This window comes from Pseudophryne corroboree, unplaced genomic scaffold (assembly GCF_028390025.1).
Source record: "Pseudophryne corroboree isolate aPseCor3 unplaced genomic scaffold, aPseCor3.hap2 scaffold_754, whole genome shotgun sequence".
NCBI classification, from domain to species: Eukaryota; Metazoa; Chordata; class Amphibia; order Anura; family Myobatrachidae; genus Pseudophryne; species Pseudophryne corroboree.
Window position 1 is genome coordinate 54,549 of NW_026970334.1, and position 23,498 is coordinate 78,046.

At 49.9% G+C, this 23,498-nt stretch overlaps 1 long non-coding RNA gene across 1 annotated transcript in view; it reads left to right on the plus strand.

Annotated features, from left to right (window-relative positions):
• The window catches only part of LOC135040604 (uncharacterized), a 112,406-nt gene that overhangs the window by 37,174 nt on the left and 51,734 nt on the right, over positions 1-23,498 (plus strand). The window contains exon 2 of the long non-coding RNA XR_010234463.1: positions 20,887-21,018. This is a non-coding gene — a long non-coding RNA (uncharacterized LOC135040604). The remainder of the gene's footprint in view (positions 1-20,886; positions 21,019-23,498) is intronic.

The window sequence follows — 23,498 nt, forward strand, 5'->3', positions numbered from 1 at the left end:
GGTGTCTCTGCTTTGGTGGCTGCAGAGTGCTCATCTTCTAGAGGGCCGCAGATTCGGCATACAGGATTTGATCCTGGTGACCACGGATGCCAGCCTTCGAGGCTGGGGGGCAGTCACACAGGGAAGAAACTTCCAAGGGCTGTGGTCAGGTCTGGAGACTTCCCTATACATAAATATTCTGGAACTAAGGGCCATTTACAATGCCTTAAGTCAAGCAAGACCCCTGCTTCAGGGCCAGCCGGTACTGATTCAGTCAGACAACATCACGGCGGTCGCCCATGTAAACCGACAGGGCGGCACGAGAAGCAGGATGGTGATGGCAGAAGCCACAAGGATTCTCCGTTGGGCGGAAAATCACGTGTTAGCACTGTCAGCAGTGTTCATTCCGGGAGTGGACAACTGGGAAGCAGACTTCCTCAGCAGGCACGACCTCTACCCGGGAGAGTGGGGACTTCATCCAGAAGTCTTCCAAATGATTGTAAAAAAAAGATATTGCGCCAGGTCAAGAGACCCTCAGGCGATGGCTGTGTACGCTCTAGTGACACCGTGGGTGTACCAGTCGGTTTATGTGTTCCCTCCTCTGCCTCTCATACCCAAGGTGCTGAGAATAATACGAAGGAGAGGAGTAAGAACTATTCTCGTGGTTCCGGATTGGCCAAGAAGGGCTTGGTACCCAGAACTTCAAGAGATGGTATCAGAGGACCCATGGCCTCTGCCGCTCAGACAGGACCTGCTGCAGCAGGGGCCCTGTCTGTTCCAAGACTTACCGCGGCTGCGTTTGACGGCATGGCGGTTGAACACCGGATCCTAAAGGAAAAGGGCATTCCGGAGGAAGTCATTCCTACGCTGATTAAAGCTAGGAAAGATGTTACAGTAAAACATGATCACCGCATATGGCGTAAATATGTTGCCTTGTGTGAGGCCAGGAAGGCCCCAACGGAGGAATTTCAGCTGGGTCGATTCCTGCACTTCCTACAGTCAGGGGTGACTATGGGCCTAAAATTGGGTTTCATTAAAGTCCAGATTTCGGCTCTGTCGATTTTCTTCCAGAAAGAACTGGCTTCACTGCCTGAAGTTCAGACTTTTGTTAAAGGAGTGCTGCATATTCAGACCCCTTTTGTGCCCCCAGTGGCACCTTGGGATCTCAACGTGGTGTTGAGTTTCCTAAAATCACAATGGTTCGAGCCACTTATGACCATGGATTTTAAATATCTCACGTGGAAGGTGGTCATGTTGTTGGCCTTGGCTTCGGCCAGGCGTGTGTCAGAATTGGCGGCTTTGTCATGTAAAAGCCCTGATCTGATTTTCCATATGGATAGGGCAGAATTGAGGCCTCGTCCCCAGTTTCTCCCTAAGGTGGTATCTGCGTTTCACGTAAACCAACCTATTGTGGTGCCTGTGGCTACTAGGGACTTGGAGAACTCCAAGTTACTGGATGTAGTCAGGGCCTTGAAAATATGTTTCCAGGACGGCTGGAGTCAGAAAAACTGACTCGCTATTTATCCTGTATGCACCCAAAAAGATGGGTGCTCCTGCTTCAAAGCAGACTATTGCTCGCTGGATATGTAACACAATTCAGCTGGCGCATTCTGCGGCTGGACTGCCGCATCCTAAATCTGTGAAAGCCCATTCCACGAGGAGGGTGGGCTCTTCTTGGGCGGCTGCCCGAGGGGTCTCGGCGTTGCAACTTTGCCGAGCAGCTACTTGGTCGGGGTCAAATACGTTTGCAAGATTCTACAAGTTTGACACCCTGGCTGAGGAGGACCTAGAGTTCGCTCATTCGGTGCTGCAGAGTCATCCGCACTCTCCCGCCCGTTTGGGAGATTTGGTATAATCCCCATGGTCCTTACGGAGTCCCAGCATCCACTTAGGACGTCAGAGAAAATAAGATTTTACTCACTGGTAAATCTATTTCTCGTAGTCCGTAGTGGATGCTGGGCGCCCATCCCAAGTGCGGATTGTCTGCAATACTTGTATATAGTTATTGTTAAACTAACGGGTTATTGTTGAGAAGCCATCTGTTGAGAGGCTTTGTTATTTTCATACTGTTAACTGGGTATAGTATCACGAGTTGTACGGTGTGATTGGTGTGGCTGGTATGAGTCTTACCCGGGATTCAAAATCCTTTCCTTATTGTCAGCTCTTCCGGGCACAGTATCCTAACTGAGGTCTGGAGGAGGGTCATAGTGGGAGGAGCCAGTGCACACCAGTTAGTCCTAAAGCTTTCTTTAGTTTGTGCCCAGTCTCCTGCGGAGCCGCTAACCCCCATGGTCCTTACGGAGTCCCAGCATCCACTACAGACTACGAGAAATAGATTTACCAGTGAGTAAAATCTTATTTTAGCTGCAGCTAATTCTGAAATTACATTCTGAATCATGCTTTTAAAATTATCTAACCAGTCAGGTGCCTGTGAACTGTGTCCCTGTGGAGATAAGGAACACTGGGGGTAATTCTGAGTTGATCACAGCAGGAACTTTGTTAGCAGTTGTGCAAAACCATGTGCACTGCAGGGGGGGGGGGCAGATATAACATTTGCAGAGAGCGTTAGATTTGGGTGGGTTATTTTGTTTCTGTGCAGGGTAAATACTGGCTGCTTTAATTTTACACTGCAACTTAGAGTGCAGATTGAAAACACCGCACCCAAATCTAACTCTCTCTGCACATGTTATATCTGTCCCCCCCGCAGTGCACATGGTTTTGCCCAACTGCTAAAAAATTTCCTGCTGCGATCAACTTGGAATGTTTCTCTGACGTCCTAGTGGATGCTGGGGACTCCGTAAGGACCATGGGGAATAGACGGCTCCGCAGGAGACTAGGCACATCTAAAGAAAGATTTAGGACTATCTGGTGTGCACTGGCTCCTCCCGCTATGACCCTCCTCCAAGCCTCAGTTAGATTTCTGTGCCCAGCTGAGCTGGATGCACACTAGGGGCTCTCCTGAGCTCCTAGAAAGAAAGTATAGTTTAGGTTTTTTATTTTACAGTGAGACCTGCTGGCAACAGGCTCACTGCACCGAGGGACTAAGGGGAGAAGAAGCGAACCTACCTAAGTGGTGGTAGCTTGGGCTTCTTAGGCTACTGGACACCATTAGCTTCAGAGGGATCGCAAACAGGACCCGACCTCGTCGTCCGTTCCCGGAGCCGCGCTGCCGTCCCCCTTACAGAGCCAGAAGCAAGAAGGTCCGGAAAATCGGCGGCTGAAGACTTCTGTCTTCTCCAAGGTAGCGCACAGCACTGCAGCTGTGCGCCATTGCTCCTCATGCACACCACACACTGCGGTCACTGATGGGTGCAGGGCGCTGGGGGGGGGGCGCCCTGAGCAGCAATAAATAGCACCTTGGCTAGCAAACTGACACCATATATAGCCCCAGGGGCTATATAGGTGTATATTAACCCCTACCAGAAATATTAAAATAGCGGGAGAAAGCCCGCCGAAAAAGGGGCGGAGCCATCTCCCTCAGCACACTGGCGCCATTTTCCCTCACAGCTCCGCTGGAAGGATCGCTCCCTGGCTCTCCCCTGCAGTCCTGCACTACAGAAAGGGTAAAAAAGAGAGGGGGGGCACAAATTTAGGCGCAGTATAATATATATATGCAGCTATAAGGGGAAAAAACTCTTTATAGGTGATATCCCTGTGGTATATAGCGCTCTGGTGTGTGCTGGCATACTCTCCCTCTGTCTCCCCAAAGGGCTTTGTGGGGTCCTGTCCTCTGTCAGAGCATTCCCTGTGTGTCTGCTGTGTGTCGGTACGGCTGTGTCGACATTTATGATGAGGAAAATGATGTGGAGGCGGAGCAAATGCCTGTGAATGTGATGTCACCCCCTGCGGGGTCGACACCTGTGTGGATGGACTTATGGAAGGAATTACGTGACAGTGTCAGCTCCTTACATAAAAGGTTTGACGACATAGGACAGCCGGCTACTCAGCTTGTGCCTGTTCCAGCGTCTCAAATGTCATCAGGGGCTTTAAAACGCCCGCTACCTCAGGTGACAGACACAGATGTCGACACGGATACCGACTCCAGTGTCGACGATGATGAGACTAGTGTACCCTCCAATAGGTCCACCCATTACATGATTGAGGCAATGAAAAATGTATTACACATTTCTGATAATACCCCAGGTACCACAAAAAAGGGTATTATGTTTGGTGAGAAAAAGCTACCTGTAGTTTTTCCTGCATCTGAGGAATTAAATGAGGTGTGTGAGGAAGCGTGGACTTCCCCCCCCCAATAAGAAATTGATAATTTCTAAACGGTTATTGGCAGCGTACCCTTTCCCGCCAGAGGATAGGTCACGTTGGGAAACACCCCCTAGGGTAGATAAGGTGCTGACACGCTTATCAAAAAAGGTGGCACTACCGTCTCCGGATACGGCCGCCCTAAAGGAACCTGCTGATAGAAAGCAGGAAACTACCCTTAAAGCTATATACACACACACGGGCATTATATTGCGACCAGCGATTGCAGATTCCCTGTCGGATAATATTGATACTATGGATTGGGACAATATTTTGCTGACGATAGAGCATATAAAAGACGCCGTCTTATACATGCGTGATGCACAGAGGGATATTTGCCGTCTGGCATCAAAAATAAGCGCTATGTCCATTGCCGCCAGGCGGGGGTTATGGACTCGGCAATGGTCTGGCGATGCAGACTCGAAACGGCACATGGAAGTTTTGCCCTATAAGGGGGTGGAACAGTTTGGGGAGGGTCTTTCGGACTTCGTGTCCACAGCTACTGCTGGGAAATCGACCTTTTTGCTACAGGCTACCCCACAGCAAAAGAAAGCACCGTATTATCAGGTACAGTCCTTTCGGCCCCAGAAAAGCAAGAGGGCTAGAGGCTCATCCTTTCTGCCGAGAGGTAGAGGGAAAAAGCTGCAGCACACAGCTAGTTCCCAAGAGCAGAAGTCCTCCCCTGCGTCCGGTAAGTCCACAGCATGACGCTGGGGCTGCTCAGGCGGACCCGGGTACGGTGGGGGCCCGTCTCAGAAATTTCAGCGCTCAGTGGGCTCTCTCACAGGTGGATCCCTGGGTCCTTCAAGTAGTATCTCAGGGGTACAGGCTGGAATTTGAGACGTCTCCCCTCCCTTCCCCCGCGCCGTTTCCAAAAATCTGCCTTACCGGCAACTCCCTCTGCCAGGGAGGCGGTGTTGGTGGCTATTCAAAAACTGTATTCACAGCAAGTGATTGTCAAGGTACCCCTCCTTCAGCAAGAAAAGGGTTACTATTCCCCAATGTTTGTGGTACCGAAACCGGACGGTTCGGTGAGACCCATCTTAAATTTAAAATCCTTGAACGCTTATATCAAAAGGTTCAAGTTCAAGATGGAATCGCTCAGGGCGGTTATTGCGAGCCTGGACGAGGGGGATTACATGGTCTCCCTGGACATCAAGGATGCGTACCTGCATGTCCCCATTTACCCTCCTCACCAGGAGTACCTCAGATTTGTGGTACAGTACTGTCACTATCGGTTCCAGACGCTGCCGTTTGGGTTATCCACGGCACCGAGGGTCTTTACCAAGGTAATGGCCGAAATGATGATACTCCTTCGCAAGAAAATAAGAATTTACTTACCGATAATTCTATTTCTCATAGTCCGTAGTGGATGCTGGGGACTCCGTAAGGACCATGGGGAATAGCGGCTCCGCAGGAGACTGGGCACAAGTAAAGCTTTAGAACTACCTGGTGTGCACTGGCTCCTCCCCCTATGACCCTCCTCCAAGCCTCAGTTAGGATACTGTGCCCGGACGAGCGTACACAATAAGGAAGGATTTTGAATCCCGGGTAAGACTCATACCAGCCACACCAATCACACCATATAACTTGTGATCTAAACCCAGTTAATAGCATGATAATAGAGGAGCCTCTAGAAAAGATGGCTCACTACAGCAATAACCCGATTTTTTGGTAACAATAACTATGTACCAGTATTGCGGACAATCCGCACTTGGGATGGGCGCCCAGCATCCACTACGGACTATGAGAAATAGAATTATCGGTAAGTAAATTCTTATTTTCTCTGACGTCCTAGTGGATGCTGGGGACTCCGTAAGGACCATGGGGATTATACCAAAGCTCCCAAACGGGCGGGAGAGTGCGGATGACTCTGCAGCACCAAATGAGAGAACTCCAGGTCGTCCTCAGCCAGGGTATCAATTTTGTAGAATTTTACAAACGTATTTGCTCCTGACCAAGTAGCTGCTCGGCAAAGTTGTAAAGCCGAGACCCCTCGGGCAGCGGCCCAAGATGTGCCCACCTTCCTTGTGGAATGGGCTTTTACAGATTTTTGGCTGTGGCAGGCCCGCCACAGAATGTGCAAGCTGAATTGTACTACAAATCCAACGAGCAATAGTCTGCTTAGAAGCAGGAGCACCCAGCTTGTTGGGTGCATACAGAATAAACAACGAGTCAGATTTTCTGACTCCAGCCGTCTTGGAAACCTATATTTCCAAGGCTCTGACAACGTCTAGCAACTTGGAGTCCTCCAAGTCCCTAGTAGCCGCAGGCACCACAATAGGTTGATTCAGGTGAAACGCTGAAAACCACCTTAGGGAGAAACTGAGGACAAGTCCTCAATTCCGCCCTGTCCGAATGGAAAATCAGATGAGGGCTTTTACAGGATAAAGCCGCCAATTCTGACACGCACCTGGCCCAGGCCAGGGCCAACAGCATGACCACTTTCCATGTGAGATATTTTAACTCCACATATTTAAGTGGTTCAAACCAATGTGACTTTTGGAACCCAAAAACTACATTTAGATCCCAAGGTGCCACTGGAGGCACAAAAGGAGGCTGTATATACAGTACCCCTTTCACAAACGTCTGAACTTCAGGGACTGAAGCTAGTTCTTTTTGGAAGAAAATTGACAGGGCCGAAATTTGAACCTTAATGGACCCCCATTTCAGGCCCATAGACACTCCTGTTTGCAGGAAATGTAGGAATCGACCTAGCTGAAAATTCCTCCGTCGGGGCCTTACTGGCCTCGCACCCCGCAACATATTTTCGCCAAATGCGGTGATAATGTTTTGCGGTTATATCTTTCCTGGCTTTGATCAGGATAGGAATGACTTCATCCGGAATGCCTTTCTCCTTCAGGATCCGGCGTTCAACCGCCATGCCGTCAACCGCAGCCGCGGTAAGTCTTGGAACAGACAGGGTCCTTGCTGGAGCAGGTCCCTTCTTAGAGGTAGAGGCCACGGATCCTCCATGAGCATCTCTTGAAGTTCCGGTTACCAAGTCCTTCTTGGCCAATCCGGAGCCACGAATATAGTGCTTACTCCTCTCCATCTTATAATTCTCAGTACCTTGGTATGAGAGGCAGAGGAGGGAACACATACACTGACTGGTACACCCACTGTGTTACCAGAGCGTCTACAGCTATTGCCTGAGGGTCCCTTGACCTGGCGCAATACTTGTCGAGTTTTATAAACATGTGGAAGACTTCTGGGTGAAGTCCCCACTCTCCCGGGTGGAGGTCGTGTCTGCTGAGGAAGTCTGCTTCCCAGTTGTCCACTCCCGGAATGAATACTGCTGACAGTGCTATCACATGATTTTCCGCCCAGCGAAGAATCCTTGCAGCTTCTGCCATTGCCCTCCTGCTTCTTGTGTCACCCTGTCTGTTTACGTGGGTGACTGCCGTGATGTTGTCCGAATGGATCAACTCCGGGTGACCTTGAAGCAGAGGTCTTGCTCAGCTTAGAGCATTGTAAATGGCCCTTAGCTTCAGGATATTTATGTGAAGTGATGTCTCCAGGCTTGACCATAAGCTCTGGAAATTCCTTCCGTGGTCACCAGGACCCAGTCCTGAATGTGCGGCCCTCTAGAAGATGAGCACTCTGCAACCACCACAGGAGAGACACCCTTGTGCTTGGTGACAGGGTTATCCGCTGATGCATCTGAAGATGCGACCCGGACCATTTGTCCAGCAGGTCCCACTGGAAAATTCTTGCGTGGAATCTGCCGAATGGGATTGCTTCGTAGGAAGCCACCATTTTTCCCAGAACCATTTTATTGATGTACTGAGACTTGGCTCGGTTATAGGAGGTTCCCGACTAGCTCGGATAACTCCCTGACTTTCTCCTCCGGGAGAAACACCTTTTTCTGGACTGTGTCCAGGATCATCCCTAGGAACAGAAGACGAGTCGTCGGAATCAGCTGCGATTTTGGAATATTGAGAATCCAATCGTGCAGCCGCAACACTACCTGAGATAGTGCTACACCGACCTCCAACTGTTCCCTGGATCTTACCCTTATCAGGGAATCGTCCAAGTAAGGGATAACTAAAATTCCCTTCCTTCGAAGGAGTATCATCATTTCGGCCATTACCTTGGTAAAGACCCGGGGTGCCGTGGACCATCCATACGGCAGCGTCTGAAACTGATAGTGACAGTTCTGTACCATAAACCTGAGGTACACTTGGTGAGAAGGGTAAATTGGGACATGAAGGTAAGCATCCTTGATGTCCCGAGACATCATGTAGTCCCCTTCTTCCAGGTTCGCAATCACTGCTCTGAGTGACTCAATCTTGAATTTGAACCTCCGTATGTAAGTGTTCAAGATTTTAGATTTAGAATCGGTCTCACCGAGCCGTCCGGCTTCGGTACCTCAACAGTGTGGAATAATACCCCGTTCCCTGTTGCAGGAGGGGTACCTTGATTATCACCTGCTGGGAATACAGCTTGTGAATGGCTTCCAAAACTGCCTCCCTGTCAGAAGGAGACATCGGTAAAGCCGACTTTAGGAAACGGCGAGGGGGAGACGTCTCGAATTCCAATTTGTACCCCTGAGATATCACCTGAAGGATCCAGGGGTCTACTTGCGAGTGAGCCCACTGCGCGCTGAAATTAATTGAGACGGGCCCCCACCGTGCCTGATTCTGCTTGTAAAGCCCCAGCGTCATACTGAGGGCTTGGCAGAGGCGGGAGAGGGCTTCTGTTCCAGGAACTGGCTGATTTCTGCAGCCTTTTTTCCTCTCCCTCTGTCAAGGGGCAGAAATGAGGAACCTTTTGCCCGCTTGCCCACGAAAAGACTGCGCCTGATAATACGGCGTCTTCTTATGTTGAGAGGCGACCTGGGGTACAAACGTGGATTTCCCAGCTGTTGCCGTGGCCACCAGGTCTGAAAGACTGACCCCAAATAACTCCTCCCCTTAAGGCAATACTTCCAAATGCCGTTTGGAATCCGCATCACCTGACCACTGTCGTGTCCATAACCCTCTACTGGTAGAAATGGACAACGCACTTAGACTTGATGCCAGTCGGCAAATATTCCGCTGTGCATCACGCATATATAGAAATGCATCTTTTAAATGCTCTATAGGCAATAATATACTGTCCCTATCTAGGGTATCAGTATTTTCAGTCAGGGAATCCGACCACGCCAACCCAGCACTGCACATCCAGGCTGAGGCGATTGCTGGTCGCAGTATAACACCAGTATGTGTGTAAATACATTTTAGGATACCCTCCTGCTTTCTATCAGCAGGATCCTTAAGGGCGGCCATCTCAGGAGAGGGTAGAGCCCTTGTTCTTACAAGCGTGTGAGCGCTTTATCCACCCTAGGGGGTGTTTCCCAACGCACCCTAACCTCTGGCGGGAAAGGATATAATGCCAATAACATTTTAGAAATTATCAGTTGTTATCGGGGGAAACCCACGCTTCATCACACACCTCATTTAATTTCTCAGATTCAGGAAAACTACAGGTAGTTTTTCCTCACCGAACATAATACCCCTTTTTGGTGGTACTCGTATTATCAGAAATGTGTAAAACATTTTTCATTGCCTCAATCATGTAACGTGTGGCCCTACTGGAAGTCACATTTGTCTCTTCACCGTCGACACTGGAGTCAGTATCCGTGTCGGCGTCTATATCTGCCATCTGAGGTAACGGGCGCTTTAGAGCCCCTGACGGCCTATGAGACGTCTGGACAGGCACAAGCTGAGTAGCCGGCTGTCTCATTTCAACCACTGTCTTTTATACAGAGCTGACACTCCTTCCAACAGTTCATCCACTCAGGTGTCGACCCCCTAGGGGGTGACATCACTATTACAGGCAATCTGCTCCGTCTCCACATCATTTTTCTCCTCATACATGTCGACAAAAACGTACCGACATACAGCACACACACAGGGAATGCTCTGATAGAGGACAGGACCCCACTAGCCCTTTGGGGAGACAGAGGGAGAGTTTGCCAGCACACACCAGAGCGCTATATATATACAGGGATAACCTTATAGAAGTGTTTTTCCCCTTATAGCTGCTGTATCTTTTAATACTGCGCGTAATTAGTGCCCCCCTCTCTTTTTTAACCCTTTATGTAGTGTAGTGACTGCAGGGGAGAGCCAGCGAGCTTCCCTCCAACGGAGCTGTGAGGGAAAATGGCGCCAGTGTGCTGAGGAGATAGGCTCCGCCCCCTTATCGGCGGCCTTATCTCCCGTTTTTCTATGTATTCTGGCAGGGGTTAAATTCATCCATATAGCCCAGGAGCTATATGTGATGCATTTTTTTTTTTGCCATCCAAGGTGTTTTTATTGCGTCTCAGGGCGCCCCCCCTCCCAGCGCCCTGCACCCTCAGTGACCGGAGTGTGAAGTGTGCTGAGAGCAATGGCGCACAGCTGCAGTGCTGTGCGCTACCTTGTTGAAGACAGGACGTCTTCTGCCGCCGATTTTCCGGACCTCTTCTGTCTTCTGGCTCTGTAAGGGGGCCGGCGGCGCGGCTCTGGGACCCATCCATGGCTGGGCCTGTGATCGTCCCTCTGGAGCTAATGTCCAGTAGCCTAAGAAGCCCAATCCACTCTGCACGCAGGTGAGTTCGCTTCTTCTCCCCTTAGTCCCTCGATGCAGTGAGCCTGTTGCCAGCAGGTCTCACTGAAAATAAAAAACCTAAAACTAAACTTTTCACTAAGCAGCTCAGGAGAGCCACCTAGTGTGCACCCTTCTCGTTCGGGCACAAAAATCTAACTGAGGCTTGGAGGAGGGTCATAGGGGGAGGAGCCAGTGCACACCAGGTAGTTCTAAAGCTTTACTTTTGTGCCCAGTCTCCTGCGGAGCCGCTATTCCCCATGGTCCTAACGGAGTCCCCAGCATCCACTAGGACGTCAGAGAAAGGAGTTTTAATTATCCCGTACTTGGACGATCTCCTGATAAAGGCGAGGTCCAAGGAACAGTTGGTAGTGGGGGTAGAACTTTCTCGGGAAGTGCTGCAACAGCACGGCTGGATTCTCAATATTCCAAAGTCACAGCTGGTCCCGACGACACGTCTTCTGTTCCTGGGAATGATTCTGGACACAGACCAGAAAAAAGTGTTTCTTCCAGTGGAAAAAGCCGAGGAGTTGTCATCTCTAGTCAGAGACATCCTAAAACCGGGACAGGTGTCGGTACATCAATGCACACGAGTCCTGGGAAAAATGGTAGCTTCGAACGAAGCAATTCCATTCGGAAGGTTCCACGCAAGGACTTTCCAGTGGGACCTGTTGGACAAATGGTCCGGGTCCCATCTCCAGATGCAACAGCGGATAACCCTGTCGGCAAGAACCAAGGTGTCGCTGCTGTGGTGGCTGCAGAGGGCTCATCTACTAGAGGGCCGCAGATTTGGAATACAGGACTGGATCCTGGTGACCACGGATGCCAGCCTTCGGGGCTGGGGTGCAGTCACACAGGGAAGAAATTTCCAAGGACTGTGGTCAAATCAGGAGATTTCACTTCACATAAATATTCTGGAGCTAAGGGCCATTTACAATGCCCTAAGCCAAGCAAGGCCCCTGCTTCAGAACCAGCCGGTACTGATCCAAACAGACAACATCACGGCGGTCGCCCATGTAAACAGACAGGGCGGCACAAGAAGCAGGAGGGCAATGGCAGAAGCCACAAGGATTCTCCGATGGGCAGAGAATCATGTGTTAGCACTGACAGCAGTGTTCATTCCGGGAGTGGACAACTGGGAAGCAGACTTCCTCAGCAGGCACGACCTCCACCCGGGAGAATGGGGACTTCATCCAGAAGTCTTCCAAATGCTGGTAAACCGTTGGGAAAGACCACAGGTGGACATGATGGCGTCCCGCCTCAACAAAAAGCTAAAAAGATATTGCGCCAGGTCAAGGGACCCTCAGGCGATCGCTGTGGACGCTCTAGTAACACCATGGGTGTACCAGTCGGTTTATGTGTTTCCTCCTGTGCCTCTCATTCCCAAGGTACTGAGAATAATAAGAAGGCGAGGAGTGAAAACTATACTCGTGGTTCCGGATTGGCCAAGAAGAGCTTGGTACCCGGAACTTCAAGAGATGCTTGCAGAGGACCCTTGGCCTCTGCCGCTCAGACAAGACCTGCTGCAGCAGGGACCCTGTCTGTTCCAAGACTTACCGCGGCTACGTTTGACGGCATGGCGGTTGAACACCGGATCCTAAAGGAAAAGGGCATTCCGGAGGAAGTCATCCCTACCCTGATCAAAGCCAGGAAGGATGTCACCGCAAAACATTATCACCGCATTTGGCGGAAATATGTTGCTTGGTGTGAGGCCAAGAAGGCCCCAACGGAGGAATTTCAACTGGGTCGATTCCTGCATTTCATGCAAGCAGGAGTGACGTTGGGCCTCAAATTGGGGTCCATTAAGGTCCAGATTTCGGCCCTGTCGATTTTCTTCCAGAAAGAACTGGCTTCACTGCCTGAAGTTCAGACATTTGTCAAAGGAGTTCTGCATATTCAGCCTCCTTTTGTGCCCCCAGTGGCACCTTGGGATCTCAATGTGGTTTTGGAGTTCCTGAAATCACATTGGTTTGATCCACTTAAGACTGTGGATTTGAAATATCTCCCGTGGAAAGTGGTTATACTGTTGGCTCTGGCTTCGGCCAGGCGTGTGTCAGAATTGGCGGCTTTGTCCTGTAAAAGCCCATATCTGATTTTCCATATGGATAGGGCAGAGTTGAGGACTCGTCCTCAGTTTCTCCCGAAGGTGGTATCAGCTTTTCACTTGAACCAACCTATTGTGGTGCCTGCGGCTACTAGGGACTTGGAGGATTCCAAGTTACTGGACGTAGTCGGGGCCCTGAAAATTTATATTTCCAGGACGGCTGGAGTCAGGAAAACTGACTCGCTGTTTATTCTATAGGCACCCAACAAGCTGGGTGCACCTGCTTCTAAGCAAACCATCGCGCGCTGGATTTGTAGCACTATTCAGCTGGTGCATTCTGCGGTGGGACTACCGCAGTCTAAATCTGTAAAAGCCCATTCCACAAGGAAGGTGGGCTCATCTTGGGCGGCTGCCCGAGGGGTCTCGGCTTTACAACTTTGCCGAGCTGCTACTTGGTCAGGGGCAAACACGTTTGCAAAATTTTATAAATTTGATACCCTGGCTGAGGAGGACCTGGAGTTCTCTCATTCGGTGCTGCAGAGTCATCCGCACTCTCCCGCCCGTTTGGGAGCTTTGGTATAATCCCCATGGTCCTTTCGGAGTCCCCAGCATCCACTAGAACGTCAGAGAAAATAAGAATTTACTCACCGGTAATTCTATTTCTCGTAGTCCGTAGTGGATGCTGGGCGCCCATCCCAAGTGCGGATTGTCTGCAATACTTGTAAATAGTTATTGTTACACAAATCGGGTTGTTATTGCGAGCCGTCTATTCAGAGGCTCCATTGTTATCATACTGTTAACCGGGGTTCCTATCACGAGTTATATGGTGTGATTGGTGTGGCTGGTATGAGTCTTACCCGGGATTCAAAATCCTTCCTTATTGTGTCAGCTCTTCCGGGCACAGTGTCCTAACTGAGGCTTGGAGGAGGGTCATAGGGGGAGGAGCCAGTGCACACCAGATAGTCCTAAATCTTTCTTTAGATGTGCCCAGTCTCCTGCGGAGCCGTCTATTCCCCATGGTCCTTACGGAGTCCCCAGCATCCACTACGGACTACGAGAAATAGAATTACCGGTGAGTAAATTCTTATTTTTTGCTAGTGTGCATGTGCCGCAATGGTACTTTTAGTGTGGGTTAGGACCGGTAGCAGAGGTGTGAAGAGAGAAATGCAGGCATGTCAGGGCGTGTCACAGTCGGCGACTGAGTCTTTCACAGTGATACTGGTCCTGGCGTCTTACTTGGGCTGTGCATTCTGAACAACCATAGGATTGCCAGATGATGTGCCTTTGTACACAGGCAGGCGGCGGATCTGAGAAGCCGGTGGTGGGTGTCTCCGTACAAATGTCTGTGCCGGCGACACTTGCATATCTGCATATCTGGTCACATTGCTGCGTACAAAGATGTAACAATCGGCGCAATTAGCACCTACCTCTGTATCAGGACAATAGTGTTTCTCTGACGTCCTAGTGGATGCTGGGAACTTCGTAAGGACCATGGGGAATAGCGGGCTCCGAAGGAGACTGGGCACATCGAAGAAAGAATTAGGACTACCTGGTGTGCACTGGCTCCTCCCTCTATGACCCTCCTCCCGGCCGAGCTGGTTGCACACTAGGGGCACTCCTGAGCTCTTAGAAAAGAAAGTATATTTTAGGTTTTTTATTTTCAGTGAGATCTGCTGGCAACAGACTCACTGCTACGAGGGACTTAGGGGAGAGAAGCGAACCTACCTGCTTGCAGCTAGCTTGGGCTTCTAGGCTACTGGACACCATTAGCTCCAGAGGGATCGAACACAGGCCCAGCCTCGGTCGTTCGGTCCCGGAGCTGCGCCGCCGTCCCCCTTGCAGAGCCAGAAGCAAGAAGATCTTCGTGGAAATCGGCGGCTGAAGACTCCGGTCTTCATTAAGGTAGCGCACAGCACTGCAGCTGTTCGCCATTGCTCCCTGTGCACACCACATACTCCGGTCACTGATGGGTGCAGGGCGCTGGGGGGGGGCGCCCTGGGCTGAAATTAGAGTACCTTGCTGGCAAATACCACATAATATAGTCATATATGGGAGGCTATATATGTGAAAAATACCCCTGCCACATTATTTTTATAAATGCGGGAAAAGTCCGCTGAAAAGGGGCGGGGCTATCTCCCTCAGCACACTGGCGCCATTTCCTCTCACAGCTCCGCTGGAAGGATCGCTCCCCAGGCTCTCCCCTGCAGTTCCAGGCACTCTACGGTAAAAAAGAGAGGGGGGGGGGGGCACTAAATTTAGGCGCAAATACACTATATATATATATATATATATATATAGCAGCTATAGGGTAAATCACTGGTGTAGTGTAACTCCCTGATTTTCATAGCGCTCTGGTGTGTGCTGGCATACTCTATCTCTGTCTCCCCAAAAGACTTTGTGGGGTCCTGTCCTCAGAGTATTCCCTGTGTGTGCGTGCGGTGTGTCGGTACGGCTGTGTCGACATGTTTGATGAGGAGGCTTATGTGGAGGCGGAGCAGGTGCCGATAAATGTGATGTCACCCCCTGCGGGGTCGACACCCACCTGAGTGGATGGATATGTATAAGGAATCACGCGACAGTGTCAACTCCTTACATAAGAGGTTTGACGACATAGCAGATGTGGGACAGCCGGCTTCTCAGCCCGTGCCTGCCCAGGCGTCTCAAAAGCCATCAGGGGCTGAAAAACGCCCGCTACCTCAGATGGCAGACACAGATGTCGACACGGATACTGACTCCAGTGTCGACGACGATGAGATTAGTGTACATTCCAATAGAGCCACACGTTACATGATTGCGACAATGAAAAATGTGTTGCACATTTCTGACGTTACCCCAGGTACCACAAAAAAGGGTATTATGTTTGGGGAGAAAAAGCTGCCAGTGGTTTTTCCCCCATCAGATGAGTTAAATGAAGTGTGTGAAGCAGCATGGGCTTCCCCCGATAAGAAACTTGTGGTTTCTAAAAAGTAACTAATGGCGTACCCTTTCCCGCCAGAGGACAGGATACGTTGGGAGACATCCCCTAGGGTGGATAAAGCGCTCACACGTCTATCAAAGAAGGTGGCACTACTGTCTCCGTACACGGCCGCCTTAAAGGAGCCTGCTGATAGAAAGCAGGAGGCTATCCTGAAGTCTGTGTATACACACTCAGGTATTATACTGAGACCGGCTATTGCTTCAGCATGGATGTGCAGTGCTGCAGCTGCGTGGTCAGATTCCCTGTCTGAAAATATTGATACTCTAGACAGGGACACTATATTGCTAACCATAGAGCATATTAAAGACGCAGTCTTATACATGAGAGATGCACAGAGGGATATTTGCCGACTGGCATCTAGAATTAATGCAATGTCCATCTCTGCCAGGAGAGTATTGTGGACTCGGCAGTGGACAGGTGATGCAGATTCTAAAAGGCACATGGAGGTTTTGCCTTACAAGGGTGAGGAATTGTTTGGGGACGGTCTCTCGGACCTAGTTTCCACAGCAACAGCTGGGAAGTCGACATTTTTACCCCATGTTCCCTCACAGCCAAAGAAAGCACCGTATTATCAGGTACAGTCCTTTCGGCCCCAGAAAGGCAAGCGGGTTAGAGGCGCGTCCTTTCTGCCCAGAGGCAGAGGTAGAGGGAAAAAGCTGCAACATACAGCCAGTTCCCAGGAAAAAAGGTCCTCCCCCGCTTCCTCTAAGTCCACCGCATGACGCTGGGGCTCCACAGGCGGAGCCAGGTGCGGTGGGGACCCGTCTCAGACACTTCAGCGACCAGTGGGCTCGCTCACGGGTGGATCCCTGGATTCTACAAGTGGTATCTCAGGGCTACAAGCTGCAATTCGAGACGTCTCCCCCTCGCCGTTTCTTCAAATCTGCCTTACCAACAACTCCCCCAGACAGGGAGGCAGTGCTGGAGGCGATTCACAAGCTGTATTCTCAGCAGGTGATAATCAAGGTGCCCCTCCTTCAACAAGGACGGGGTTACTATTCCACAATGTTTGTGGTACCGAAACCGGACGGTTCGGTGAGACCCATTTTAAATTTGAAATCCTTGAACACTTATATAAGAAGGTTCAAGTTCAAGATGGAATCGCTCAGGGCGGTTATTGCAAGCCTGGACGAAGGGGATTACATGGTATCACTGGACATCAAGAATGCTTACCTGCATGTCCCCATTTACCCTCCTCACAAAGAGTACCTCAGATTTGTGGTACAGGACTGTCATTACCAATTTCTAGACGTTGCCGTTTGGTCTGTCCACAGCACCGAGGGTGTTCACCAAGGTAATGGCCGAAATGATGATACTCCTTCGGAAAAAGGATTTTTAATTATCCCGTACTTGGACGATCTCCTTATAAAGGCGAGGTCCAGGGAGCAGTTGTTGGTCGGAGTAGCACTATCTCGGGAAGTGCTACAACAGCACGGCTGGATTCTGAATATTCCAAAGTCGCAGCTGGTTCCTACGACACGTCTACTGTTCCTGGGGATGGTTCTGGACACAGACCAGAAAAAAGTGTTTCTCCTGGAGGAGAAAGCCAAGGAGCTGTCATCTCTAGTCAGAGACCTCCTAAAACCGAAACAGGTGTCGGTGCATCACTACACGCGAGTCCTGGGAAAGATGGTAGCTTCTTACGAAGCAATTCCATTCGGCAGGTTCCATGCCAGGATCTTTCAGTGGGATCTGTTGGACAAGTGGTCCGGATCGCATCTTCAGATGGATCGGCTGATCACCCTGTCTCCAAGGACTGGGGTGTCTCTGCTGTGGTGGCTGCAGAGGGCTCATCTTCTAGAGGGCCGCAGATTCGGCATACAGGACTGGGTCCTGGTGACCACGGATGCCAGCCTTCGAGGCTGCGGGGCAGTCACACAGGGAGAAACTTCCAAGGACTATGGTCAAGCCAGGAGACTAACCTTCACCTAAATATTCTGGAACTAAGGGCCATTTACAATGCCCTAAGTCAGGCAAGACCCCTGCTTCAAAACCAGCCGGTGCTGATCCAGTCAGACAACATCACGGCGGTCACCCATGTAAACCGACAGGGCGGCACAAGAAGCAGGATGGCGATGGCAGAAGCCACAAGGATTCTCCGATGGGCGGAAAATCACGTGTTAGCACTGTCAGCAGTGTTCATTCCGGGAGTGGACAACTGGGAAGCAGACTTCCTCAGCAGACACAACCTCCACCCGGGAGAGTGGGGACTTCATCCAGAAGTCTTCAAAATGATTGTAAACCGTTGGGAAAGACCACAGGTGGACATGAAAAAAAAGCTGAAAAGATATTGCGCCAGGTCAAGGGACCCTCAGGCGATAGCTGTCGACGCTCTAGTGACACCATGGGTGTACCAGTCGGTTTATGTGTTCCCTCCTCTTCCTCTCATACCCAAGGTACTGAGGATAATAAGAAGGAGAAGAGTAAGAACTTTACTCATTGTTCCGGATTGGCCAAGAAGAGCTTGGTACCCAGAACTTCAAGAAATGATCTCAGAGAACCCATGGCCTCTGCCGCTCAGACAGGACCTGCTGCAGCAGGGGCCTGGTCTGTTCCAAGACTTAGCGCGGCTGCGTTTGACGGCATGGCGGTTGAACACCGGATCTTAAAGGAAAAGGGCATTCCGGAGGAAGTCATTCCTACGCTGATTAAAGCTAGGAAGGATGTGACCGCAAAACATTATCACCGCATATGGCGGAAATATGTTGCTTGGTGTGAGGCCAGGAAGGCCCCAACGGAGGAATTTCAGCTGGGTCGATTTCTGCACTTCCTACAGTCAAGGGTGACTATGGGCCTAAAATTGGGTTCCATTAAGGTCAAGATTTCGGCTCTGTCGATTTTCTTCCAAAAAGAACTGGCTTCACTGCCTGAAGTTCAGACTTTTGTTAAAGGAGTGCTGCATATTCAGCCCCCTTTTGTGCCTCCAGTGGCACCTTGGGATCTCAACGTGGTGTTGAATTTCCTTAAGTCGCATTGGTTTGAGCGAGCCCCTTAAAACCGTGGAGCTAAAATCTCACGTGGAAAGTGGTCATGCTGTTGGCCCTGGCTTCGGCCAGGCGGGTGTCAGAATTGGCGGCTTTGTCATGTAAAAGCCCTTATATCATTTTCCATATGGATAGGGCGGAATTGAGCACTCGTCCCCAATTTCTTCCTAAGGTGGTTTCAGCGTTTCATTTGAACCAACCTATTGTGGTGCCTGCGGCTACACGGGACTTGGAGGATTCCAAGTTGCTGGATGTAGTCAGGGCCCTGAAAATGTATGTTTCCAGGACGGCTAGAATCAGGAAAACTGACTCGCTGTTTATCCTGTATGCACCCAACAAGCTGGGTGCTCCTGCTTCAAAGCAGACTATTGCTCGTTGGATCTGTAGCACGATTCAGCTTGCACATTCTGCGGCCGGACTGCCGCATCCTAAATCAGTGAAAGCCCATTCCACGAGGAAGGTGGGCTCTTCATGGGCGGCTGCCTGAGGGGTCTCTGCTTTACAACTTTGCCGAGCTGCTACTTGGTCGGGGTCAAACACATTTGCAAAATTCTACAAGTTTGATACCCTGGCTGAGGAGGACCTTGAGTTTGCTCATTCGGTGCTGCAGAGTCATCCGCACTCTCCCGCCCGTTTGGGAGCTTTGGTATAATCCCCATGGTCCTTACGGAGTTCCCAGCATCCACCAGGACGTCGGAGAAAATAAGAATTTACTCACCGGTAATTCTATTTCTCGTAGTCCGTAGTGGATGCTGGGCGCCCATCCCAAGTGTGGATTGTCTGCAATACTTGTATATAGTTATTGCTTAACTAAAGGGTTATTGTTTGGAGCCATCTGTTGAGAGGCTCAGTTGTTATTCATGCTGTTAACTGGGTATAGTATCACGAGTTGTACGGTGTGATTGGTGTGGCTGGTATGAGTCTTACCCGGGATTCCAAATCCTTTCCTTATTGTGTCAGCTCTTCCGGGCACAGTTTCCTAACTGAGGTCTGGAGGTGGGGCATAGAGGGAGGAGCCAGTGCACACCAGGTAGTCCTAATTCTTTCTTAGATGTGCCCAGTCTCCTTCGGAGCCCGCTATTCCCCATGGTCCTTACGGAGTTCCCAGCATCCACTACGGACTACGAGAAATAGAATTACCGGTGAGTAAATTCTTATTTTATTATACCTACTACAACCTTTCTTATTGGTCCATTCACCGCTGTGGGGAAATTGTGCGCAGGGAGAATGCAGAATGTTACTTGACACTTGCTGTACACATTGTATAATGAAGACTCTTTTGTGAATTGAACCAATATTCAGCCAATCACAGCTTCACCTAGGAGCTAGGGAGAATACTGGGGTGTAAGGCATTAATGCATTGCAATGATTGTGACTTTTGACCATGGCCCATATGGGTCTGGGACTCCAGGTCGACAACAAAAAGGTTGACACACCTTAGGTCGACGCAAATTGGTCGACACACCTTAGGTCGACATGGGAAAAGGTCGACATGAGTTTTGTTTTTTTGTTTTTTGTCATTTTCTTCGTACAGTGACTGGGAACCCCAATTAATGCACCGCCTTCACTCGCCATGCTTCGGGCATGGTGCCTTCGCTCCGCTTCCGCTTTGCTCGGCACAGATTACCGTTCCAATCGTAGTCCACGTGGATCGTTAAGTATGAAAAGGTTCCAAAAAAGAAAAAAATCGTAAAATACTCATGACCTTGTTCCTGTCGAGCTTTCGCCCATTTCGACCTTAGGTGTGTCGACCAATTGGCGGCGACCTAATGTGTGTCGACATTTTTGTTGTCGACCTGGAGTCCGGATGCCGGCCCATACTGTGTGGAGTTTGTATATTTTCCCCGTGCTTGATTGAGTTTCCTCCCACTGTCCAAAAATATACTGGTAGGGTAACTGGCTCCCGCACAAAAAATGTAACCTAAGTGTTTGCACGTACCTGTGTTCAGGGCAGACGAGATGGGTCAGGTGTTCTTACCTGCCATCACATTCTTTGCTTCTATGTATTAGAGCCCTTTTATTTTCACCACCACCTGCTTGTGCTCACTGACTGAGACATTGCCTCCCTGCAGGATGACGGCTCGCTGAGAAAGTCGCCTGTGCAGCCAAAAGTGAGGATTAATGATCACATGGTGGCGTCCGTGCTGGTCACGTTTTTCTGCTGCTTTTTCACCGGAATCATAGCCGTGCTTTATTCTTATGCGGTAAGTCACCGGCAGGCACTGTAACGGACTAGCTTTTTCTGTGTTTAATTCTACCTAGCACAGTATATATGGATAGATTAAAGGATTTGTGAGACTGGGGTCCTCATTTAAATTAGAGCAGTCACCTAAATACAGCAGGCATTTCGCAGGCTGAGGCACTGAGTTTTCAATACAGGGGTAGGCCGGTAAAATGGCTGCCTCCACAGTATAGGTGCAGTCTACTTTTAAGAGGAGCAAGAAACCCATGAAAAGGCAGAAAGATAGGAAACACATCTCATTGTTATCTGGAGCAAGCCTCTCCCTATAGACTTTGGTGCAGAATCAGCTAAGCGTGGTAGAGTCTCCAGCACCTGTTTTGGCGTCTCCGTGCGCTAACTCACAGGAGGCTGCGCAGAATCAGCTTACCGTAATGGCAGGATGAATTTACAACACAAGCTGCTCACACTTATTTGAATCTGCCCCCTTAATGCAACTAGATCAATTAGTCCAACCTCTAAAAGATAAATTCACATAAAGCAAAGGTTTTAAATAATTCAGAAAATACCAAATTCCAGTCCAACCTTATTGAATTACACACAAATTGCTAGGGGTGGGTGAGGACTGGATTTGGGAAACCCTGTTCTATAGTTTGACTATTGGCTTTTTGATTCCCATATCTTACATTGTGTTATTTATCATAATGAAATGCCATTTTTAAGTAACACATTTAACATATAGTAGTCTTATTTTTTTAAATCAACACTTAGAATAAATTATGACGCTCTTATGTTTGCACAATCCCTCAGATTTACTTTTTACCCAAATAACTATCAGAATGGAGAGACACGAGGATAGATGCCCTGCCTGTGAATGTACAGTAAATAACTGTGCCATTTGCCAATAGAAGCGATTTCAGTTCTACCGTAGGCCTACAAACCTGACTAATGCACAGATGTTATTACACAGGGGCCGTGGTGAGGGGAGGGGGAGGGGTTTAAGCCTAGGAGCCTAATTGCTGGAGTAGGTGAAAAATAAAACCTATAAAGTAAGATTTCTCTGACATCCTAGTGGATGCTGGGAACTCCGTAAGGACCATGGGGAATAGACGGCTCCGGAGGAGACTGGGCACATCTAAAGAAAGATTTAGGACTATCTGGTGTGCACTGGCTCCTCCCCCGATGACCCTCCTCCAAGCCCCAGTTAGATTTCTGTGCCCGTCCGAGCTGGATGCACACTAGGGGCTCTCCTGAGCTCCTAGAAAGAAAGTATAGTTTAGGTTTTTTATTTTACAGTGAGACTTGCTGGCAACAGGCTCACTGCAACGAGGGACTAAGAGGAGAAGAAGCGAACCTACCTAACTGGTGGTAGCTTGGGCTTCTTAGGCTACTGGACACCATTAGCTCCAGAGGGATCGCACACAGGACCCAACCTCGTCGTCCGGAGTCGCACCGCCGTCCCCTTTACAGAGCCAGAAGCAAGAAGGTCCGGAAAATCGGCGGCTGAAGACTTCTGTCTTCTCCAAGGTAGCGCACGGCACTGCAGCTGTGCGCCATTGCTCCTCATGCACACCACACACTGCGGTCACTGATGGGTGCAGGGAGCTGTGGGGGGGCGCCATGAGCAGCAATATTTACACCTTGGCTGGCAAAACTAACACCATATATAACCCCAGGGGCTATATAGGTGTAAAAATACCCCTGCCAGAATTACAAAAACAGCGGGAGAAAGCCAGACGAAAAAGGGGCGGAGCCATCTCCCTCAGCACACTGGCGCCATTTTCCCTCACAGCTCCGCTGGAAGGATCGCTCCCTGGCTCTCCCCTGCAGTCCTGCACTACAGAAAGGGTTAAAAAGAGGGGGGGGGGGGGCACAAAAATTAGGCGCAGTATATTATAATAATGCAGCTGTAAGGGAAAACACTCTCTATAGGTGATATCCCTGTGATATATAGCGCTCTGGTGTGTGCTGGCATACTCTCCCTCTGTCTCCCCAAAGGGCTTTGTGGGGTCCTGTCCTCTGTCAGAGCATGCCCTGTGTGTGTGCTGTGTGTCGGTACTGCTGTGTCGACATGTATGAGGAGGATAATGATGTGGAGGCGGAGCAAATGCCTGTGAATGTGATGTCATCCCCTGCGGGGTCGACACCGGTGTGGATGGACTTATGGAAGGAATTACGTGACCGTGTCAACTCCTTACATAAAAGGTTTGACGACATAGGACAGCCGGCTACTCAGCTTGTGCCTGTCTCAGTTGTCATCAGGGGCCTTAAAACGCCCGCTACCTCAGGTGACAGACACAGATGTCGACACGGATACCGACTCCAGTGTCGACGACGATGAGACTAGTGTACCCTCCAATAGGTCCACCCGTTACATGATTGAGACAATGAAAAATGTATTACACATTTCTGATAATACCCCAGGTACCACAAAAAAGGGTACTATGTTTGGTGAGAGAACTACCAGTAGTTTCTCTGACGTCCTAGTGGATGCTGGGAACTCCG